This window comes from Lutra lutra, chromosome 2, assembly GCF_902655055.1.
Source record: "Lutra lutra chromosome 2, mLutLut1.2, whole genome shotgun sequence".
In the NCBI taxonomy this organism is placed as follows: Eukaryota; Metazoa; Chordata; class Mammalia; order Carnivora; family Mustelidae; genus Lutra; species Lutra lutra.
Window position 1 is genome coordinate 57,644,295 of NC_062279.1, and position 22,626 is coordinate 57,666,920.

A 22,626-nucleotide genomic window follows, 5' to 3' on the forward strand; every position below is an offset into this window, starting at 1 on the left:
GTTTATCCATGCATTTATACGTAGCAAGTGACAGGACAAAAGCACACACCGTAATGGTAATTCTGAACAGTGGTGGCCTCTGAAAGGGAGGGAGGGGGAGAGAGAATTGGAGAAAGGTACACAGGGGGTTTCAAATACATTCATCTCTCTCTTTTTTTTTTTTAAAGATTTTATTTATTTATTTGACAGAGATCACAAGTAGGCAGAGAGGCAGGCAGAGAGAGAGAGAGAAGAGGAAGCGGGCTCCCTGCGGAGCAGAGAGCCCGATGTGGGGCTCGATCCCAGGATGCTGGGATCATGACCTGAGCCGAAGGCAGAGGCTTTAACCCACTGAGCCACCCAGGCGCCCCCATTCATATCTTTAATCTAAAAAACAGAACTCGAACAAAAAGGCAAAATGTTAAGATTTGACCAAACAATTTTGGGTACATGATGTTCTCTACACTTCTCTAGATCCTTGAAATATTTCATAATAATAATTTTTGAAATTCTAGCAGTAGTTATCCAGCATGACTTTGACGACATGGACATTCCAGATAGTTGGGCAATAGCAGAGGAGGAGAGATATTTAGAGCTGGAGGATCCAGGAAATGTAGATGAAGCAACACCATGAGATACAAACTGGAGACATAAACTCTGTTTTCCTCCTGGTACAATGATCAGCATCAAGGGAATTCTCCTGAGAACTCCCCCAGATCCTATCCACACGTCTCTCTCAAGGCTTTATCTCGAACTTCTCTCTCACACTAATTATAAGCCCTTTTCTACACATAGAGGAGAGTCATTTATTCATTCTCAGCATTTCCTGCAGAGATAATTAAGTATTTTAATACAAAATAAGGGAAACTCAAACGTTGTTCCCTTGCAGCTCCTACTGCAATGCAAAAAGTGTTGGCAAGAATGTAAAGAAAAGAACCATAAGCAAAAATAACAACGACCAATGAAAGACTCAACAAGTGGAGGTAGGAAGGTGTGGTGGTCAAGTGGGTTTGCATACCAATTCCTCTACTTATTTGCTGACTTAATTGATTATATCTCTGAAGCTCAGTTTCTACACCATCAAATAACAACAATAATTCCTACCTCACATGGTTAATGAGAAAATAAGATTATATATAAAAACCACTTACACGAGGTGTCTGGGTGGCTCAGTCGGGTAAGCATCTGCCTTCGGCTCAGGTCATGATCCCAGGGTCCTGGGATGGAGCCCCAAGTTGGGCTCTCTGCTCAGTGGGGAGTCTGCTTCTTCCTCTCCCTCTACCTGCCGCTCTGCCTGATTATGCTCTGTCAAATAAATAAATAAATAAATCTTAAACAAAACCACTTACACAATGGCTGGAACATGACATATTAATAACAAAAATTCTTATTATCAATAACCACGGGTTGGACTACATTGTATTTAATCTTTGCATTTGCTAGAATGTAAACTCCACAATAATAGGAAAGTCTGTTTTGTCTCTTTTGCTCACTGATGTGACACAATCACCTAGAACTCTGGCCCATACTAAATAATGAATGTTTGTTGAATGAATGAATGTGAATCTCAGGATTTGGCACATATTAGGCACTTAATAGTTACTATTTATTGAGAGCTTATTCTGTGTCTGGCATTACATATTTTGTATCTCCTTTAATCTCTACAATGACAATGTATTATTTGTTTTATAAATGAGGAAGCTGAGGCTCAGAGAAATTAACTTGATTCCCCAAGCTCGCAGAGTTAAAGGGAAGAGCCAGGATTTAAATCTAGGCTGGAATCCACTGCGTCTAGGAAAAAACGGTATCAAGGCAAGAAAGTAAAATAAACCCTTTCCTTTTCATAAGACCTCAAATATTTCCATATTTATCTATAACCAATTACTTCTCAAGAAAAAGGTCATATAAAATAACTTTATGGAAGTTTATTGTAGAAAAGTTTAAAACACAGATAAAAATTAATTTCATTACCACCATATAATCTTGGTTTATCTTCCTAGTCATTTTTGCAAATTTTTCTTCTACAAAAATGGGATGAAACTCTACCCACTTTATAGCTTTCATTTTTCAATTAATAAAGTATAACTATCCTTATATGTCAGTAAATACATTATTTTTAACTGAGGAATCTCCTTGTATTTATATATTAACTCCCCATGGCTCAAAATTCAAATTGTTTCTAATTTTCCTCCATTATAAACAAGCCTGAGCTGAACATATTAGAGCTAAATCTTTTTACATGTGTTTAATTATTTCTCTAGGATAGATTTCCAGAAGTAGACTTGCTGGGTCAAAGGGCTGCATTTGGAATTTTTTAATTCAAGCACGAACATCTGTTTCAAATATATCTTAACTTGTCTTTCACTTCATTTTTAGTTTCTTTTTTAGAATCAAGAAATACAAATACAGGTGAAGGCCCCGATAGAGACTGGTTGACTGAACATCTCCTTATTCCATTTCTCTCTCTTCTTTTTGGAAAAAACCGTCTGCAAGTTAAAAAGAAGGAAATAAAGATGAAAACAAAACAATAGGGGTGCCTGGATGGCTCAGTGGATTAAGCCTCTGCCTTCCGCTCAGGTCACTTCTGAGGGTTCTGGATCGAGCCCCCCACTGGGCTCTCTGCTCAGCGGGGAGCCTGCTTCCCCCCTCCCCTGCATCTCTGCCTGCCTCTCTGCCTACTTGTGACCTCTCTCTCTCTTTGTGTCAAATAAATAAATAAAATCTTTAAAAAAAAAAAAAAAGAAAGAAAAGGGCATGGCCAATCAAAGAAAGAAAGTAGGAAAGGAAGGAGGGAGGAAGGAAGGAAGGAAGGGAGGAAGGAAGGAAGAAAGGAGCAGGCCCCACTAATACCTAGGGAAATCAAATTCCATCATTAGAAGCATATGCAGGATGTTGTATTAGGCACAGTAAAATTTAGAAGAAATGAAATATATAGGGCAGGTTCTACCCCTTGAGAAGCAGGGCATCATAATGAAAAGATATGTTGTACATTTTATTCCAAATTAATGCTTGAAAAACATTTATGCACAATCTCCGAATGAATCATCAAGGAATTTCTTTTGGAATAAGTCCATTAACTAGAGCATCATAACGCTTTAGTAAAGTGGTTCTACTTTTGGTTTCCCTCAATTTTTTAAAAAGTTGTTAGTAAATTAAATTTTTAAATAAAAAAATTTTTAATTCACTAACAATTCTCCCTCATATTTGTTTTCTCATCTATATCGAGTTCTACTATAATTATCCTTAGTAAGTTACTCTTATCCAGTCCTTTCCACACCTCAGCTTGGTTTTTATAGAAGCAATTCCCTTTCCAACTCCTATTTCATAATGGACATCAGTCAGTGAGCCTCAGAGAGGCAATGGAGAACAGAGTTCACACAAGCTAAACAGAAGTCTGTTACTTCCTTTACACATATGCGTGTTCCTCAGATCAAATCCAGATGGTATCTACTCAGTAATTACCCTTCTGAGACAAACAGGAAAGCCACCAAATCTGAAGTGTAACTTCCAGTGTTTTGTGGGCAGTGCGTCAGAGAGCCAATGGGATACGCTACCAACCCTACCTGGGAGGTGGGGCTCCAGAAGACACTTGGGCCTCTACAGACCAGGGAGTGTTTTTTTCATCCTGAGAAACAGTTGGAATCTATTAAGACATACAGAACCAGCAAGTACATTTTTAAAAGTGGACCATGTGGGGTGCCTGGGTGGCTCAGTGGGTTAAAGCCTCCCTTCGGCTCAGGTCATGATCCCAGGGTCCTGGGATCTAGCCCCACTTCGGGCTCTCTGCTCAGCAGGGAGCCTTCTTCCCGCCCGCCCGCCGTCTGCCTCTCTGCCTACTTGAGATCTCTGTCAAATAAATAAATAAAATCTTTAAATAAATAAATAAATAAAAAGTAGAACATGTGAGGCTAGAGGCAATAATTAGTTCTTTCAATTAGTATAAAAATCATACCACACTAGTCTGTTAAAAGTGCTCATATCATGATATTATGGAAAAAGAAGCCACCCTGGACTGAAAATTATGAGCTCTGAGTTCAAGTCCAATTAGGTGTGGCTTGTACAAGTTACAGGCCCTCTGAGCTCCCTCTTCCTCAACTACCAAAGTGAACTAGTGCTAGATGATGACTAGGGTTCTCTTCAGTTTTAAACTCTACTATTCTTTATGGAGGAACAATAAGCACATTTTTAAAAAGGCAGTAGACAGGGGCACCAGGGTGGCTTAGTGGGTTAAGCCTCTGCCTTTGGCTCAGGTCATGATCTCAGGGTCCTGGGAGGGAGCCCTGCTTCAGGCTCTCTGCTCAGTGGAGAGCCTGCTTCCCTCTCAGTTTCTGCCTGCCTCTCTGCCTACTTGTGATCGATCTCTCTCTCTCTCTCTCTCTCTCTGTCAAATAAATAAATAAAATCTTAAAAAAAAAAAAGGCAGTAGACAAGGGCACCTGGGTGACTCAGTCTGTTAAGCCTTCTTGATCTCAGGGTCCTGGGATTGAGTCCCACCTCTGGCTCTCTGTTTGTGGGAGAGTCTGCTTCTCCTTCTCACTCTCCCTCTGTGCTCACATGTTCTCTCTCTCTCCCTCTCAAATAAATAAAATCTTAAAAAAAAAAAAAGGCAGTAGACATTGTATTCTAGATTTTCCAGTAGTTTACTGAATCACTCCAGATTCTAAAACCTAGAAGGAAATTGGAAAATCGCCTCATACAATAATTAATACCTCATTTTCTCTCACAATTCAATCAAATATTTATTGGGTGTCTCACTCTGATGCTGGGGATTATTTCACCAAATAAGGGAAATATCTGCCTTCATGGACTTCACGGTCTGCTGAGGGATACAGATGACTTAACATTTACAGTAGAGTATGATCACTGCTAAGATGGGAAAACTAGAATGTTCTAACAGGAAGAAATATGTACATCATACAGTTTGGACGGCTCTTCTCAGTACAGTCATACCTAATGGGAGACCTGAAAGGATAAATAGAGGTGCACAAGGAGGGCACTCAAGAGGGAAATGGTCCAGATGGAGGGAGCAGTATGTAAAGAGGATTATAGCTGGAGACAGATGGCTAATCTGGCATCTATGGCCAAACTGTCTGGAACAAACGATGAAGTAAAAAGTGCAGTAACAACACCCAAAGAACAAATAATCCAATCAAGAAATGGGCAGAGGACATGAACAGACATTTCTGCAAAGAAGACATCCAGATGGCCAACAGACACATGAAAAAGTGCTCCACATCACTCGGCATCAGGGAAATACAAATCAAAAGCACAATGAGATACCACCCCACACCAGTCAGAATGGCTAAAATTAACGAGTCAGGAAATGACAGATGCTGGGGAGGATGTGGACAAAGGGGAACCTCCTACACTGTTGGTGGGAATGCCAGCTGATGCAACCACTCTGGAAAACAGCATGGAGGTTCCTCAAAAAGTTGAAAATAGAGCTACCCTACGACCCAGCAATCACACTACTGGGTATTTACCCTAAAGATACAAACGTAGTGATCCGAAGGGGCACGTGCACCTGGAATGTTTATAGCAGCAACGTCTACAATAGCCAAACTCTGGAAAGAACCTAGATGTCCATCAACAGATGAATGGATAAAGAAGATGTGGTATATATATACAATGGAATACTATGCAGCCATCAAAAGAAATGAAATCTTGCCATTTGCAACGACGTGGATGGAACTAGAGGGTATTATTCTTAGCGAAATAAGTCAATCGGAGAAAGACCACTATCATATGATCTCCCTGATATGAGGAAGTGGTGATGCAATGTGGGGGGTTTGGAGGGTAGGAAAAGAATAAATGAAACAAGATGGGATCGGGAGGGAGACAAACCTAAGAGACTCTTAATCTCACAAAACAAACTGAGGGTGGCTGGGGGGAGGGGAGGTAGAGAGAGGGTGGTGAGGTTATGGACGTTGGGGAGGGTATGTGCGATGGTGAGTGCTGTGAAGTGTGTAAACCTGGCGCTTCACAGACCTGTACCCCTGGGGCATACATTATATATTTATAAAAAAAATAAGTAGGGGCACCTGGGTGGCTCAGTGGGTTAAGCCTCTGCCTTCAGCTCAGGTCATGATCCCAGAGTCCTGAGATCGAGTCCCGCATCCGGCTCTCTGCTAGGCGGGGAGCCTGCTTCCTCCTCTCTCTCTCTCTCTCTCTCTCTCTCTCTCTCTCTCTGCCTGCCTCTCTGCCTACTTGTGATCTCTCTCTGTCAAATCAATTAAAAAAAAAAACCTTTAAAAAATAATAAATAAATAAATAATTTTTTTTAAAAAGTACAGTAAGCAGTAACGCTAGCACTCAAGTACTTACAGAATATAATAAGGAGTTTCCCCTTTAACTTCCTGCCAATGCAGGGGGTCATCAAAGTTTGTCCGGGCAAGTGATAGGATCAGATTAACATTTTCAAAAGATTACCCTGGGGGTGCCTGGGTGGCTCAGTCGGTTAAATAGCTACCTTCAGCTCAGGTCACAGTCCCAGGTTCCTGGGATGGAGACGCACTTAGCGCTCCTTGCTCAGCTGGGAGTCTGCTTCTCCCTCTGCCTGCCGATCCTCCTGTCTATGTTCTCTCTCTCTCACTCATCACTCTCAAATAAATAAATAAAAACCTTAAAAAAAAAAGATGACCCTGGGTGATGTGAAAGAAAAGATCGAGAAAAATCACTGCGAGGCTGTTGCAAGAATCTAGACAAAAAATGGTGAGCTGAACTAAAATACTGGCAGCAGGGAGGGAGAGAGATTTAGAAGTTGGGATGGGACTCGGTGATTGAGCAATGGGGGAAGAGGGTTCCAAAAATGATTCCTAGAATTCCAGATTAAGAAATCGGGTAGAAGTTTTTCCATTGTTTGTTAAGAAAATTGGATATAAGCCGGGAGTTGCTGACAGGCAGTTTGCCATCATTTGGAAAGAACATGGAGCCAACGGAGAAGAAAACAAAGTTAAGAGACAGAGAGAGTGAGATTCTTTGTGATGTCCTTATTTTATGTCTCTGGACCCACCATCCCAGCTTTACTGCTGGACTTTGCAGGCACATGAATCAATGTATTTCCTTGGTTGTGGTTTTTGGTGGTGATGGTGGTTTGGTTGATAGATGGTTTAGTTAAATTTGAGTTGGGGTCTTACTACTTGGAATCAAAAAAGCCTTGGGAAAAGTGGGGACAGTGGGAGCACATAGCCCAGCGTAGAATTGTCATTGAAGAGATAACACTGGAAGATGAGCCCAAGAAGAAAGCAAGAGGAAAAAGGAACCCAGGAAAATAGAGCGCCAGATTAAGATAATTATTCAAAAAAAAGCACATGGTCAGCAAAGTCCAATGCTTTTGAGAGACAAGACAAATGCACTGGGGTTAGGAACAAGGCAGTAGTTGGTGGCCTTTATGAGGACAGTTTCAGAGGATTGATGGAAATACAAGCCAGACTGAAAGGAGCTGAGATGCTGGGATGAGGAAGTAGAATTGAAACAATTCTAAATTAAGACGCTAAGTTGTGAAGAGGAGGGCTGCCTTAGGGAGAGGTTTTCAGATGGATGTGATGGGACCATAAATAAAGGCTAATGAGAAGGACTCAGCAAACACTGAGAGAGATCCCTGAGAAGGAGGAGGGAGAGGGTTCAGAGCACTGGCTGAGGCACAGACTTAAAGGTTGGCCCTACTCAAGGGGAAGGACACCTCTTGAGTGGGGATTTTATAGACAGAGCAGAGGACGCACATGGAATTAACCAGATGAGTTCACATGGCAGCAGGAACCCAAGGAGTTACTGCTGGATAGCCTCCATCTTCTCCCAAAGTAGCGGGCATGGTCCTTTGCAGAAAAATGGAGCGTGGGAGGTTTAAGGAGAATGAATCTGTTTGGAAACTTGCTGTGGGAAACAGGAGAGAGACTAGGGTAAAAAAAAAAAAAAAAAAAAAAAAGAGCTGACTGAAAGCTACAAGGGCCCACTTGTTGAGAGAGACCATTCCCTGGTTTTACCCAAATCTGGTAGTCAAAGAAAGAATGGAATATGAAAGTAAATGTCTGCTTACAATGAGACAGTTGATTTATGAAAAGACCTTTATAAAAGAGTCTCTTATAAATTTTAAAAAAAAAGTTAGTACTGGAATATTTTTCATTACTAATCTAAAAGAGGAACTGTTAAGTTTGCTGATATGACAATCAGCCTTTCTTCATCGGTAACTGCCAACATGTTGGAGATAAACCACAGGAAGATCTCACAAAATGGTGTGACCGGGCCCAAAGTGGCTGCTAAGATTCAGCAAGCTGGAACAGGACAAGGAATCTGGGTTTACAAAACAAATCAAACTCAAACTGTGCTTATAAAATAAAGGTTTTGAGATCTTTGTGACAGCCCAGTGAAGGGATCCAAGTTACCAGCAACAGTTCTCTTAAGAGCAGACACAACCCTTGGGTTGACCAAATGCCAAATACCAAGAATCTATATATAAGGTCCTTTTGCAGTGTCAAGACTCTTTAAGTTCCAGTTGAGAGTGATAAGAGCTCACATGAGACATCTACATCAAAAGATGGCCTCTCCCAGCCAATTAGCTGTCTATGTGTTCAAGTTCTACCCATTTAACCCACTGTATTCTCATCATGTGGTGTGGGAACCATATTATCTCAGCCCTTCCTGAAATGTCTTCTCTGAATTACAATGTCATCTTGTGGTATCTATCTTCAGGAAGCTATGATACCAATATTCTGAATAGCGTTTTTTGCTTTTAGGATTGAGGGTATCTCCTAAATAGAATTATTCAATGTTCTTCACAAAGGACAAAACAAACAACAACAACAACAACAAAAACAGAAACCCAGGGGCGCCTGGGAGGCTCAGTGGGTTAAAGCCTCTGCCTTCAGCTCAGGTCATGATCCCAGGGTCCTGGGATTGAGCCCCGAATTGGGCTCTCTGCTCAGCAGGGAGCCTGCTTCCCCCCCTCTCTCTGCCTGCCTCCCTCCCTGCTTGTGATCTCTGTCTGTCAAATAAATAAAATCTTAAAAAAAAACAAAAACAAAAACAAAAAAAAACCCAAAAAACCACAGAAACCCTGCCAGGAACTTTGCCATCCTAGGCCCTCCTTGCCTGGATTTTCATTTATCTGCCTCATTTCTTTTTTTTTTTTTTTTTAAAGATTTTATTTATTTATTTGACAGACAGAGATCACAAGTAGGCAGAGAGGCAGGCAGAGAGAGAGGAAGGGAAGCAGGCTCCCTGATGAGCAGAGAGCCCGACTCGGGACTCGATCCCAGGACCCTGAGATCATGACCTGAGCCGAAGGCAGCGGCTTAACCCACTGAGCCACCCAGGCGCCCTATCTGCCTCATTTCTTATCTATCTTTCCAGGTTCTTGAGCTGGAAAGTTCATTCCTCCTTTAGAGTACTCTGACTCTCCTTCTCAGGCTTCACACACTGAGGTTACCAAGTCCCAGAAGCAAGTGATTACAGATTCGTAAACTAAGTAAATATAGCTAGACAGGTACTGTGAAAGTAGGTAGAGGGGCAAAAAGGTGAGAGTGATCACCTCTTCCAGTATGGACAGAAAGAGTCAGGAAGTCTTCACAGAGGAAGTGACATTTTAGCAGAGTCTTAAAGGATGAGAATTTCTCCAGGAAGGGAAGGTGAGGAGGAAGCATGGAAAGCAGAACAGCAGAGAATAAAAAAAACATGGCATGCGGAACAGGCTTACTTCGGGACCTGTAAGTTGCAAAGCATGAATGGAGCACAGAGTGTAGGGAGAAGACAGAAAACAAGTTTAACAGGTGAGAAGGGACCAGACCAGACACTACAGGGCTTAAGAGTAGTTAAGAGTTTGGACTTTATCCTAGCCCAGGTGTGAATCGGTATTTTTTTCCATTGGCTTACATTGGATAAGATTTGAATTTTTAAAAGAGAGGTTTTGCTGAAACACAAAGGGAAAAGCAAACAAATATAAAAACACAAAGCAAACGTACAAAAGCATAAAAATGAACAGCTCACAGGTCCCAGACTGCAGTCACAGATCAGCTTTGCTCATATTTCTCATAGACAGATGGTCCACCCCAACCTTTCTCTCCTCAACCCATCTAAGTTGGCACTGGAATAGCCTACTGCGCCTCTTGTCCACTACCCCAAACATGAGGCCAATAGAAGTTTTGCTCCTTCTAGAGCCAATCTCTTAGTATTCACTCTTGGCAGTCCTGTTTACACTGAGATTGACTTGAGTTTCTAACCTGTAGCTTCCTTGGCACCTAGAGGTCTTATTTTAGATCTCGGATCAGCAAACACTTTCTGTAAAAGGCTCGTTAGTAAATATTGTACGCACAGTGGGCCATAGGTATTTCTGTCACAACTACTTAACTCTGCTGTTGTACCATGAATAGATATATGTAAACAAAAGGACATGGCTGTGTTTCGATAAAACTTTATTTATGGGCACTGAAATTTGTATTTTATATAATTTTCTTGTGTCATAAAATCTTCTCTTTTTTTTTTTAAACCATTTAAATATATAAAAACCATTCTTAGCTCACTAGCTGTACAAAAACCAATATGGGTTTGATTTGGCCTGTGGACGAAAGTTGCCGAGCCCTATTCCAGGCACTAATTCCCGGGATAAAGATGGCCTCTTTCACTGTTATCTAACCAGTCTATTATTATAACTCATACTAATAATACTAATACATGCCATGTGTTGAGCACCTAGGTGCCAGGTAGTATGTACCACAGAGAACTGCTTTGAAGAATAAACAAAATAATGGACAAAAGGCTTTTAACATCATGGTTCATCTGAGGTAAGCATCAATAATTGTTAGCTACTATTATTATTTTGGTTTATACATCTTATCTCTGATCACCAAAATGACTCATAAAAGGATGATACTAAAATCCAATGGGGGATAAGAAAAATCAAGTAATTTGTGAAATCACATAGTAAGTAGCAGAGCTAGGATTTGAACCTGATTTATCTGACTCCAAAGTCCGTGGCCTTTCCAGGACCTCAAAACCTCCTGTTTAGTGTCCATGAAGTAAATTCATTGGTTGCTTGTTAATTGCTGGTCTATCCAAGAGCAGCAGCCATTATCATCCCTGAAGCCTGCCATCTTGCGTCAAGAGTAGCACAGTGCTTACTCTATTCTTACTTCAAAGCTTAAATGCCTATTGGACCTCTTAGCTCTTGTCTTCTTTCAAGGGATACTCTTCTTTCTAACAGGTAAAGATAACTAAGCTCAATGGACAGCTAAGTCTTTTCCTGGCCATGTGCCTGATTCTGCCCACTTTCCTAGGTTCTTCTGATGACTCATCCTTAGGTAACTTCCTAAAACTGTCTCCCTAGGGATCGGATCCTATAGTGACAGCATTCTTTTTTTTTTTTTTTTAGAATTTTCTTTTTTTTTTTTTTAAAGATTTTATTTATTTATTTGACAGAGAGAGATCACAAGTAGACAAGAGGCAGGCAGAGAGAGAGAGAGAGAGGGAAGCAGGCTCCCTGCTGAGCCGAGAGCCCGATGCGGGACTCGATCCCAGGACCCTGAGATCATGACCTGAGCCGAAGGCAGCGGCTTAACCCACTGAGCCACCCAGGCGCCCCTAGTGACAGCATTCTAACAGAAAAATACTTTACACTTCCAGGGATAACTCCAGATAGTGTCTACACAAAGCTAAAAGTGTTGTTGCATAAAAACCATCCATCTGCATGACGTTTTCAGAGTTGACCATAAAATGGTATTGAAGATACTGTCCACAGCTTCAAAATTATATTCAAGGGAGCTCATGTGATAAATCCTTCCTTTAATTTAGTGCCAGGGGAAAAAAAAGTCTTCTCTATAGTTGAATCTGTATATTTTATCTTGCCAGAATAAGAATATGATGTAACCCAACCTGTTTCCTTTTATATCATGGCTTCTAAGAAACATAAAGCCAAATTCCATGCCAAAGTGTCTCATCCCAGGTGCCTAGTAGAATCTATTTCTGCTTCACTGCTATGGCCACTTTAATGTTTTACAATTTTAAATCTAGTTAGCATATACCCTGTGTCTCCTCTATGCCAGGCACTGTGACTTTCCTAATGTGCCTTTCCTTCTTAGGTGGTTTCAAATCTTGTGCTTATTTTACTAAACTACCCTAGGGCCTTAATTTTTTAAAGATTTTATTTATTTATTTGAGAGACAGAGAGAGAGAGAGAGAGTGTGACAGAGATAGCAAGAGACAGCACGAGCAGGGAGGTGAGGGAGAAGCAGGGAGCCTAACTCAGGGCCTGACCCCAGGACCCCAGATCATGACCTGAGCCAAAGGCAGACACTTGAGCAACTAAGCCACCCAGGCATCCCTTGTGCCTTATTTTTAAAGTTCTGTTTTACTTCATATCCTATATCTAAGATCTCTTGAAAGCAGGCAGGTCCAAATATTGGATTTAAAAGAAACAAGGCTCCGTTTGCCTTTATGGATATAGTTGTGAAGAGCCAACCTGGCTTTATCTTTACAGGCCACCTGAAAGGAGTGTCATACTATGACCATAAGGGCTTTTCTGGGTTGCACTGTCTGCCACACCTCTCTCTTTCTACCTCTACTTGTCTCCATGTACCACTCATTTTGTTTATCTTCTGGAGTTCCCACTGTGGGCATCACTGATCCTCCATGTAGGCACTAAGAACTTTAGGCAGTCCAGTCTGAGCCAGGGGCGAGTTACATGAGCCCGACTCTTATCCTGCTACATCCACAGCCCCCAGACACATATCCCACTGAGACTCCTTTAGCTTGTTGTGGCTTCCTTGCTGGAATCACAACTCTCTTGGGCATCTGCCATCCTCCTACTTCCCCTCATGTCACTTGCTCTCCAATTACATCTGCTCCCCTACTGACCTTTCTATAAGTCAGTGAAGGTTAATCTAACTTAGAGTATATGTCCAAGGGCAACTCTCAGGGCAGCATCCAGAATAAACCTAGCAGACAGCTGTTACTGATGAAAAAATTGGAAACTGGAGAAGATATCTGGCATGACATAGGCCCTCAAATATTTGATAATGAATGAATGAATGAATGAATGCAGGAACTCTAACTCATCGCCACTTTTCCACCTTGCTACCCAGACAAAGCGAGCAACCAAACACCAATTCTAAGCACACAGATTTCTTCAGTAATTATAATCCTATGAATTGACTACAGTAAGACTGATCAAAATGGAAAGCTTGGTTTCTCTCTCTACTTAAAAAGAAAGCCAGATTTTAAAAAACAGGGGTGGGGGGGCACCTGGGTGGCTCAGTTGGTTAAGAGACCAATTCTTCATTTTAGCTCAGGTCATGATCTCAGGGTTGTGAAATGGAGCCCCATGTGGGGTTCCACGGGGAGTCTGACTGACATTCTCTCTGTCCCTTTCCCTCTGGCCCTCTCCCCTCCCACCTCTCAAATAAATAAGTAAATCTTAAAACAAAACAAAACAAAAACAGAAAGCAAGCAAGCAAGCAAGCAGGCCAGAGCAAACCTCTGTCAGCTCAAAGAGATTCCTTGTCAGTAGCAGGCACAACTGCCTGGCAGAGGCCAGGTTTTGGCTTTGAATTCTCCCTTTGCCTGAACTTGCTCTGTGACCCTGGAGAAGTCACTCAATGACTCTGGGCCTCACTGTGCTCTGACTGTGAAAAGTGGAGGTTGAACTAAACAGTGGGTGCTTCTGGAACCTTCTAACTTTATACTTCCGTGATCTGTCCTCTGGGAATCCAGCCAGCATTCTTTTCTTGGGCTGGGTTTTTCGAGATGTCTGCTTTAATTTTTGACTCGCACTTCCTAGTCTTCTTACCACAAATTTATTAAGTTTCTGGACTTTGGTCATTTGACCATAATGTGATGCTCAGTAGGACCTGTGTGTGTATGCGTGTGTGTGTGTATGCGGTAAAGTACAATTGATCACTTCAGCCATTTTTCAGTGTCTAGGTCAGTGTCATTAAGCACATTCACACTGCTGGACCGCTATTACCACTGCTCATCTACAGAACTCTTTTCAGCTTAAAACTGAAACTCTACCCATTAAACGGCAGTTTCCCACCCACCTCCTCCCCCGTGCCTGGCAATCATCAGCCTCCTTTCCATCTCTATCACACATGGAATCATGTGTTTGTTCATGACTGGCTTGCTTCACTCAGATGATGTCCCCAAGGCTCAGCCATGTTGAAACACATGTGAGAATTTCCTTCCTTCTTTTTTTTTTGTTTTAAGATTTTATTTACTTATTTGACAGAGAGAGATCACAAGTAGGCAGAGAGACAGGCAGAGAGAGAGGGGGAAGCAGGTTCCCCGCTGAGCAGAGAGCCCGATGTGGGGCTCAATCCCAGGACTGAGATCATGACCTGAGTCAAAGGCAGAGGTTTAACCCGCTGAGCCACCTAGGCGCCCCCCAATTTCCTTCCTTCTTAAGGCTGAATAATATTTCATTGCGCGGATGGACCACATTGTGTTTATCCATTCATCCACTGGTGGACACCTGAGTCGTTCCACCTTTTGACTATTGTGAAGAATGCTGCTATCAACACAGGCCTTAGAATATCTATTGGAGACCCCGCTTTCACTTCTTTTGGGCGAACACCGGGAACTGGAATTGCTGGGTCATATGGTAATTCTGTTTGCTATTCTGAGGAACTGCCACACTGCTTTGTTCAATGGGACTTGGAAATGCAAAGACAGAACTGCTTAAGAAGCTGGGCATTGAAGGCTCATGACCATGCTGACCCCTGAGAGGTGTTTCTAGGGTACAGATTTGCTGAGAAGGGTCGTCTTCCCTCATTCTTGATAGAAGCAGTATCCACTTGCTGTTCAGAATGAATCCCACACTAGACACTCGACCGGGTCTCAGTATCAGCTTCTGTAAAGTGACCTAATAATACAGAATTTGCTGAGTTTTCATAAGGGTCGAGGATGATGTTGCACAAAGCACTGAGGTAAGCACTTACAAAATGAAGATATGAATCTTATCCTACTGATTGCAAAGAGTGGTTCTAAAACCCAAATGAAATAACATATAATTCATTCTACAGATGCTAAGCCCTCATCATTGCTTTTCTATTTTTTTTTAAGATTTATTTATTTATTTGAGGGCGCCTGGGTGGCTCAGTGGGTTAAGCCGCTGCCTTCGTCTCAGGTCATGATCTCAGGGTCCTGGGATCGAGTCCCTCATCGGGCTCTCTGCTCAGCAGGGAGCCTGCTTCCCTCTCTCTCTCTCTCTCTCTCTGCCTGCCTCTCTGTCTACTTGTGATCTCTCTCTGTCAAATAAATAAATAAAATCTTTAAAAAAAAAGATTTATTTATTTATTTGAGAGAGAGAGAGAGAGCATGAGCAGAGGAAAGAGGCAGAGGCAGAAGCAGGCTCTCTGCTGAGCAGGGAGCCCGAAGTGGGGCTTGATCCCAGGACCCGGGGCTCATGACCTGAGCCAAAGGCAGATGCTTTACTGACTGAGCCACCCAGGTGCCCCTCATCAGTGCTTTTCTAATCACTATTCCATCCATCTGCCTCCTGGCCTCCTAGGTCTAACCTTCACTCAGGCTTTGGAGGGACTGTCTAAAGCACATAAGATCCCATTGTTCTCCCACTAAAGATTCCAGTGGCTCCCCTCACCCTTACCAAGCCTCCTCTCATCTGACCCCTACCTCTCTCTTCAGCCTTATTTCTAATTTTTCCAGGCCTCCTATCTTGCCACTTTACCCCCATGATTTTGTTCATACTTGTCCCCTCTCCCTGGAAAACCCCTCTGCCATTCCTGGCTAAAAGTCATCCTTTAATATGAATTTCAGGCACTGACTTTTCCAGAAGGCCTTTTCTGACCCCACCAGACCAGGAGAGGAGCCCACAGCAGTGGGAGCAGATATTACCATATCAAGCACACACTGTCTTATAATTATCTGTAGGGTGATTTCCTCAACTAAATCAGCATTTTTTAAAAAAGATTTTATTTATTTATTTGACAGAGATCACAAGTAGGCAGAGAGGCAGGCAGACGGAGAGAGGGAGAAGCAGGCTCCCTGCTGAGCAGAGAAACCTAGGATCAGGACCTGAGCTGAAGGCAGACACTTAACCAACTGAGCCACCCAGGCGCCCCCTAGATCAGCTTCTTAAAGTCAGCAGTTAGATTATTCTCTGCATTTCCAGTGTTAGCACATTGTTAGGATGTTAAATATATGGATATGAATAAATAGGGTGGTGTTTTTATTATTACAATGTTGGGATTATTACAAAGTCCTATTACATGACTCTACTATTAGAATAATTCTAGTATCACACTATATAATGAAAAGGGTTTCTTGTTTGTTTGTTTGTTGTTGTTGTTGTTAATGGGTACCACAAGGAATAGAAGCCAAAGGGGAACTATTTAAAGGTACTATCTCTATCCCTTTCTCCTTCCAAAATAAATGGTGTGTTTTTAAATTGAGGTCCTCTGGTCTTCACAGTTCTTCTAAAAAATGCTTTTGCTTCCTTAGTGATCGAGAAATAGCCTGGCCCCTAATTATATGGTCCTGAAGACACAGCCCCCAATAAGAGATCCCCCTACAGCCATTTTTCACTAGGAGTGACTAAAGCAGGGAGTCCAGTCTTGCATCTAGTAGATACTTGATAGATGTCTGCTCAAGAAAAGAGTAAATCATGAGTTGCTCACAATTTGTGCTAGGTCCTGTAAACTCCAGCCTGTGGCTAAGGGTCAATTTTTAAATTCACCTCCTTCAGAAGTAGGAACTGTGTCAGCTGTGTTGTTTTTGAAGCAATAAGGACATTGAAAGATTGTAAAAGTAATGGGCTAACTGTTTAAGTTAACCTAAATTGCACAGATGTACGGTTGGTGTGGGAAACATTTGATCTGCTTATTTTTAGTGAGCCCATGAATTTGTATTTAAGTTTCTTTCCGTGGGTGTCAGTGTCTTTCCATAGGACTCTCTTGAGGCTATGGACTCACCGATGCTTATAACCTACTGCACAGAGTTATCTTTAACATCTCCTTAAACTGTTCCTTTTAAGCCTCAAACAGTGTCCTCTAACTCTTATGGGTGTTGGTGACTGTTAATGACTTAACTAGATTTTGGTTTTATGTTTTGGGTTTATTGCCACTAACTAAGGATCTTGTGATGGGAAGCACTAATGTATACTAACACAATTTTTTTCTTGTTTTTAGTCTTTTAAAGATTTGTATCTTTTTACTCATCCATATGCAGAGCTTTAAAATAAATATTAATGTTGGGGTGTCTAGGTGGCTCAGTCAGTTAAGCGTCTGCCTTCAGCTCAGGTCATGATCCCAGAGTCTCACAATCCCAGAGTCTCAGGATCAAGCCCCGCCTCAAGATCCCTGCTCAATGGGGAGTGTGCTTCTCCCTCTCCCTCTGCCATTCCCCCTGCTCCTCTCTCTCTCTCTCTCTTGCTTACTGTCTCTCTTCCTCAAACTAAGTAAAATCTTTAAAAATTATTAATTAAAATTTTTTTTTAATTATTAATGTTAAATGTGGGGAATACAAATCTTTTCCAAAAAGAATTTTATACATAATGAGCAATTCATAATTTCACATTGTGATAGAGAACTAACACTCTGGACCAAAGTACCCAGAGACAGGACAATTAAGGACCATTAAGAATTTCTGCTTAGGGGCGCCTGGGTGGCTCAGTGGGTTAAGCCGCTGCCTTCGGCTCAGGTCATGATCTCAGGGTCCTGGGATCGAGTCCCGCATCGGGCTCTCTGCTCAGCAGGGAGCCTGCTTTCTCCTCTCTCTCCCTCTGCCTGCCTCTCTGCTTACTTGTGATCTCTGTCAAATAAATAAATTAAAAAAAAAAAAAAGAATTTCTGCTTAACAAAAATTTAGAATCCTAACAATTTCTAGACTTACCCTCTTTCCTTGGACATAGATAAGGTGATAACAGTTGGAGGGGCGCCTGAACAGTGCAGTCAGTTAAGAGTCTGACTCTTGGGTGCCTGAGTGACTCAGTGGTTAAGCCTCTGCCTTCAGCTCTGGTCATGATCTCAGGGTGCTGGGATCGAGCCCCACATCGGGCTCTCTGCTCAGTAGGAAGCCTGCTTCCTCCTTCTCCTCTACCTGCCTCTCTGCCTACTTGTGATCTCTCTCTCTGTCAAATAAATAAATAAATCTTAAAAAAAAAAAGAGAGAGAGAGAGTCTGACTCTTGATTTTTGGCTCAGACCCTGATCTCAGGGTAGCCAGATCGAGACCCTTGGTGGCTCTGAGCTCAGGGCAGAATCTGCTTCAGATTCTCTCTCTCTCCTTCTCCCTCTGCCCCACCCTCTTGGACATGCTCACGCAGTTTCTCTCTCTCTCTCTCTCTAAAATAAATAAATATTTTTTAAAAGGTGATAACAGGGGCACCTGGGTGGCTCAGTGGGTTAAGCCTCTGCCTTCGGCTCAGGTCATGATCTCAGGGTCCTGGGATGGAGCCCGCATTGGGCTCTCTACTCAGCAGGGAGCCTGCTTCCCCCTTTCTCTCTGCCTGCCTCTCTGCCTACTTGTGATCTCTCCCTCTCTGTCAAATAAATAAATAAAATCATTTTTAAAAATAAAATAAAAATAAAAATAAAAAGGTGATAACGGTTTGAAAGACTTTCCCTTTTTTTGTTATCTCCAGTCAGGAGCTGTATTTAGCAAAAAAGGAATCTGTGTTCATTTGTAGCATTTTGCATTTGGAAGGAATAAAGAAAATTTAATCATCCAATGTTCTCTTCTTAGAGGCAGAAATGTTCTAGAATCAAGCTTGTTGGACTTCCCATCTTCTGCCTTTTATGATGAGCTAAGTTGCTACTTAGGATCATGTTCATCTGAAGAATGTATCTTTAAGTTTTTTGTTTTGTTTTTTTTTTTAAGATTTTATTTATTTGACAGAGAGAGATCACAAGTAGAGAGAGAGAGAAAGAGAGAGAGAGGAGGAGGCAGGCTCCCTGCCTAGCAGAGAGCCCGATGCGGGACTCAATCCTATGACCCTGAGATCATGACCTGAGCCGAAGGCAGAGGCCTAACCCACTGAGCCACCCAGGCAGCCCTATCTTTAAGTTTTTAAAATCTTTATTACAAAATAATAAATGAAACTGCTTGGATTTCACAAGTAAAATCAATCAATTGATAATTACTGGAATGGCTGTAACACAGGGTGAGGGTTTTTTAAATATATATACCTTTAAAAATATAATTTACTTAAAACTGGGGATAAGGATCAGACGACTAAAGAGCTTTTCTGAGCCTTTAGATGTGGACAGAAGGACTTCATTTTAGAATCGCAGCCTGGCGTTTTCCAGGTTGGGATTATTTTGGGTTGGCATTATTACCAGGAAGTGAGACTGAATGAATGGAGCCTTGCGGTGTTGACCCAGAAACAGGCTGAGGAGGACGGACACCAACAAGCTTTAAGCTATCACAGGTGCCCCCCTATCCCAGGGCATGCCGTCTGCCAAACTTTATTTTTTGGAAAGCTCAAATTGTAGGCTCTCCAAACTAGGGTGAGCTGTGATGTGAGGGGGCTCTGGCTGTGGCAGCAGGGACTGCCGGGAAGTGGTGTCCTAGGCAGCCGTCCTGGGGTACAATGTGTCTGGGTCTGTTAGAACTTGAGGACACCCACTGGCTTTAGATCACAGGACAGCCACCTCCGGATAGGGTGGCGCAGGCGGCACACGTGACAGACACCGCTCCCCAAGTACCTGAAACCGCGGGGGCTCAGGGTCCCCACCCACACCGTGAAACAGACCCCAACCGACATCTAAATTTTCCTGAGTTCTCACACATGCACGCATCCGAAGAAACCAGCCCACACCCACACAAGTTCTCCCACAGTCTAACCCCACCCGGGAGTTTGCATCCACACACAAGGCAAAACGGTGAACCGAGAGCTTGAAATTACCCAGGCACAGACTCCCCAAATCAGGCTTCCCACAGCCCCGCAGGGTGGAGGGAACCGAGAAAGGGACCCAGACAAAAGAGTTTTTAAAACAGACCTCTGCGAGCCGACCTGATTGCTCCCTGGCGAAACGTTGGCCGCGTAAGTCTTCTCCAGTTTGAATAAGACAAGACTCTACACCCACCGCTCCCCCCAAAAAAAACGATGGTTCTGAGGAGCCCCCCTACCTTGTCACAGCTCCGGGTGGACAGGTCTCCGAGGCTGAGAATGGTGCGACCTAAGCCCCGGCGGCTGCCAGCAACAGCCACCCAGCTGCTGCCAACCGCGGAGACGGCGGCCTCTGGCCCCGCCCCGCCCCGCCCCCCGGACGCCCCGCCCCCCGGACGCCCGGCCCGCGCCCCGCAAACCCTCCCCGCTCCGCAGCTGCGGCCGCAGCTCGGTCACCTCCCGGAGCGCGCACTACAGAGCCCGGTGCATTGTGGGAAGCTAGAGCCCAAAGCTGGGCGGACGCTGACCCCTGGTGGGCGCCGTTCCAAAGGAGCCCCGGGGCTCGGGTTGGGCGCGCTCGCAGCTGCGGGGGGGAAGTTGCAGCCTGGAGGGAAGGCCGACCACCCAGGGCCACCCACGCGAGCTGGTGTCCGTTGCATATCGCTCTTATCTCAGTAAAATATCAGAATAAACCCAGATGCTTTAAAAGTCCCCGAGGACAGCCCCCCCCACGCCTCCCTAGTAGTGACAGAAGTCAAAACTAAAGGAACTTGGAGACTAAGGAAACCTTTCTAAACTAGGGAAAATACTTTTTAATTGTAAGACTAAATGACATCAAGATCATGGAGAAATCTGCACTTAATTTTTATTTCTGGTAAAACCAACAGATGGGCTCAACTGTCTACAGAATTTGGGGAAAAAATGTTACAGGAACTAGGAAACTGGAATCCAGGGCTTTCTCTTCTGAGCGTACACCTCAAGGAAATAGTTCAAAGGAGTTTAAAAAAAAAAAAAAAGGAACTTACACAAAAGTATTCATACTAAAAATTAGAAAATAACTAATGATTAATAATACGTGAAAGGGGGACGCCTGGGAGGCTCAGTTGGTTAAGCGGCTGCCTTCGGCTCAGGTCATGATCCCAGCGTCCAGGGACCGAGTCCCACATCGGGCTCCTTGCTCGGCGGGGAGCCTGCTTCTCCCTCTGCCTCTGCCTACCACTCTGTCTGCCTGTGCTCATGCTCTCTCTCTCTCTCTAACAAATAAATAAATAAAATCTTAAAAAATAATAATAATACGTGAAAGGCACAAAAACAATATGCAGCTCTTTAAATAAGACTATGGGGAGTTTGGGTGGCTCAGCGGATTAAGCCTCTGCCTTAGGCTCTGCCTTCAGTTCAGGTCATGATATCCCGGCCCTGGGATCAAGCCCCGGCATTGGCCTCTCTGCTCAGCAGGGAGCCTGCTTCCCTCCACCCCTCCTGCCTGCCTCTCTGCCTACTTGTGACCTCTCTCTCTCTCTCTGTAAATAAATAAATAGAATCGTAAAAAAAAAAAAAAAAAAAAAGACTATGCATGGTATCATTGTGAGCAATAAAATAACATTAACCAAAAAAACATAGAACACAACAAACCACAAGATTGAGGCCCCTGAGGGGCTCATTGGATTAAGCACTTGACTCTTGGTCAGCTCCTTAGGTACCGAATTCAGGCCCGGCTTTGGCCTCTGTGCTGTGTTGGACCCTACTTAAAAGGAAGAAGAAAAAAGGAAACACTTGGCCAATGATTCCAACCATGTGAGAATGTATGTGTTCACAAATATAAAGAAACTTTGGAGTAATGTAAATAGTGTGTAGAGTTTAATATGTCTTAAGATTCCTTTATTTTCATTAACTAACTTTTTAAACATTGCTAAATTGTGCTAAATTGTTGGGACTAGTTCTAATTTTGGACGGCATTGCAATAGTTTCAGCTCACTCTAAGTAATTAAAAAAAAAAAGTTGTCTAAAAAGAAGAAATTCTCAGGCTGTCGTGAACCATGATAATTTTACTTGTCTGCAAACCCTGGAAAGGAAATAAATTTACTGCGAGGGAAAGAAGGTAGGGTGGGTTGTGTATCACTCTGCTAGGACTGCCTTAACCAAGTACCGCAGAACCGTGTGGCTTAAACAGAAATGGATTTTCTCACAGTTCTAGAAGCTGGAAGGCAGAGATCATAGTGTCAGCAGGGTTGATTCTTTCTGAAAGCTCTGAGGAAAAAAAAAAAATCTGTTCCAGGCCACTCCCTTAGTTTGTAGATGGCCATCTTCACATTCCCATTCATTCTCCCTATATGTGTGCCTATGTCCAAATGGTCCCCTTTCATAAGGACAGCAGTCATATCGGATTAGGGGCCCATCTTACTCCAGTATGACTCCATCTTCTCTAACTACATCCACAACAACCATATTTCCAAGTAAGGTCATAATCTGAGGTACTGATGATGAGGACTTTAATCCATTAATTTAATTTAGGGGAGCAGAGAGAGGACACAATTCAACCGTCACAGGATTCAAGTGTAATCTTGTGAAAATGGCACCCACCCAATGGCAAAAGCAATCATATAATGTATCCCATCTCACATGTATCAAAACCCAAACAACTTAAACCCAGTCAAGCCAAATTGATGACAGCTTTCTTCCATCCTTTGACACCACCAGCCCTTTTTAATTGAAACCAAGGATGTTAATGAGATAAAATAGCCTAGAGGCTTCATAAATAGTATATCTGATGTGCTTAGCCTCCTGTGGGAAGGGCTTGAATATGTGGTCCAAACGCCT

At 42.9% G+C, this 22,626-nt stretch overlaps 1 long non-coding RNA gene across 1 annotated transcript; it reads right to left on the reverse strand.

Moving 5' to 3' along the window:
- Window positions 1–1,236: 1,236 nt before the first annotated feature.
- LOC125092956 (uncharacterized) lies at window positions 1,237–20,235 on the reverse strand. Its single transcript, XR_007125119.1, has 4 exons — window positions 20,049–20,235; window positions 3,543–3,622; window positions 2,666–2,669; window positions 1,237–1,284 (listed from the first exon to the last, which is right to left on the reverse strand). It is a non-coding gene; the product is annotated as an uncharacterized LOC125092956 (long non-coding RNA).
- Between the last annotated feature and the right edge of the window lie 2,391 nt (window positions 20,236–22,626).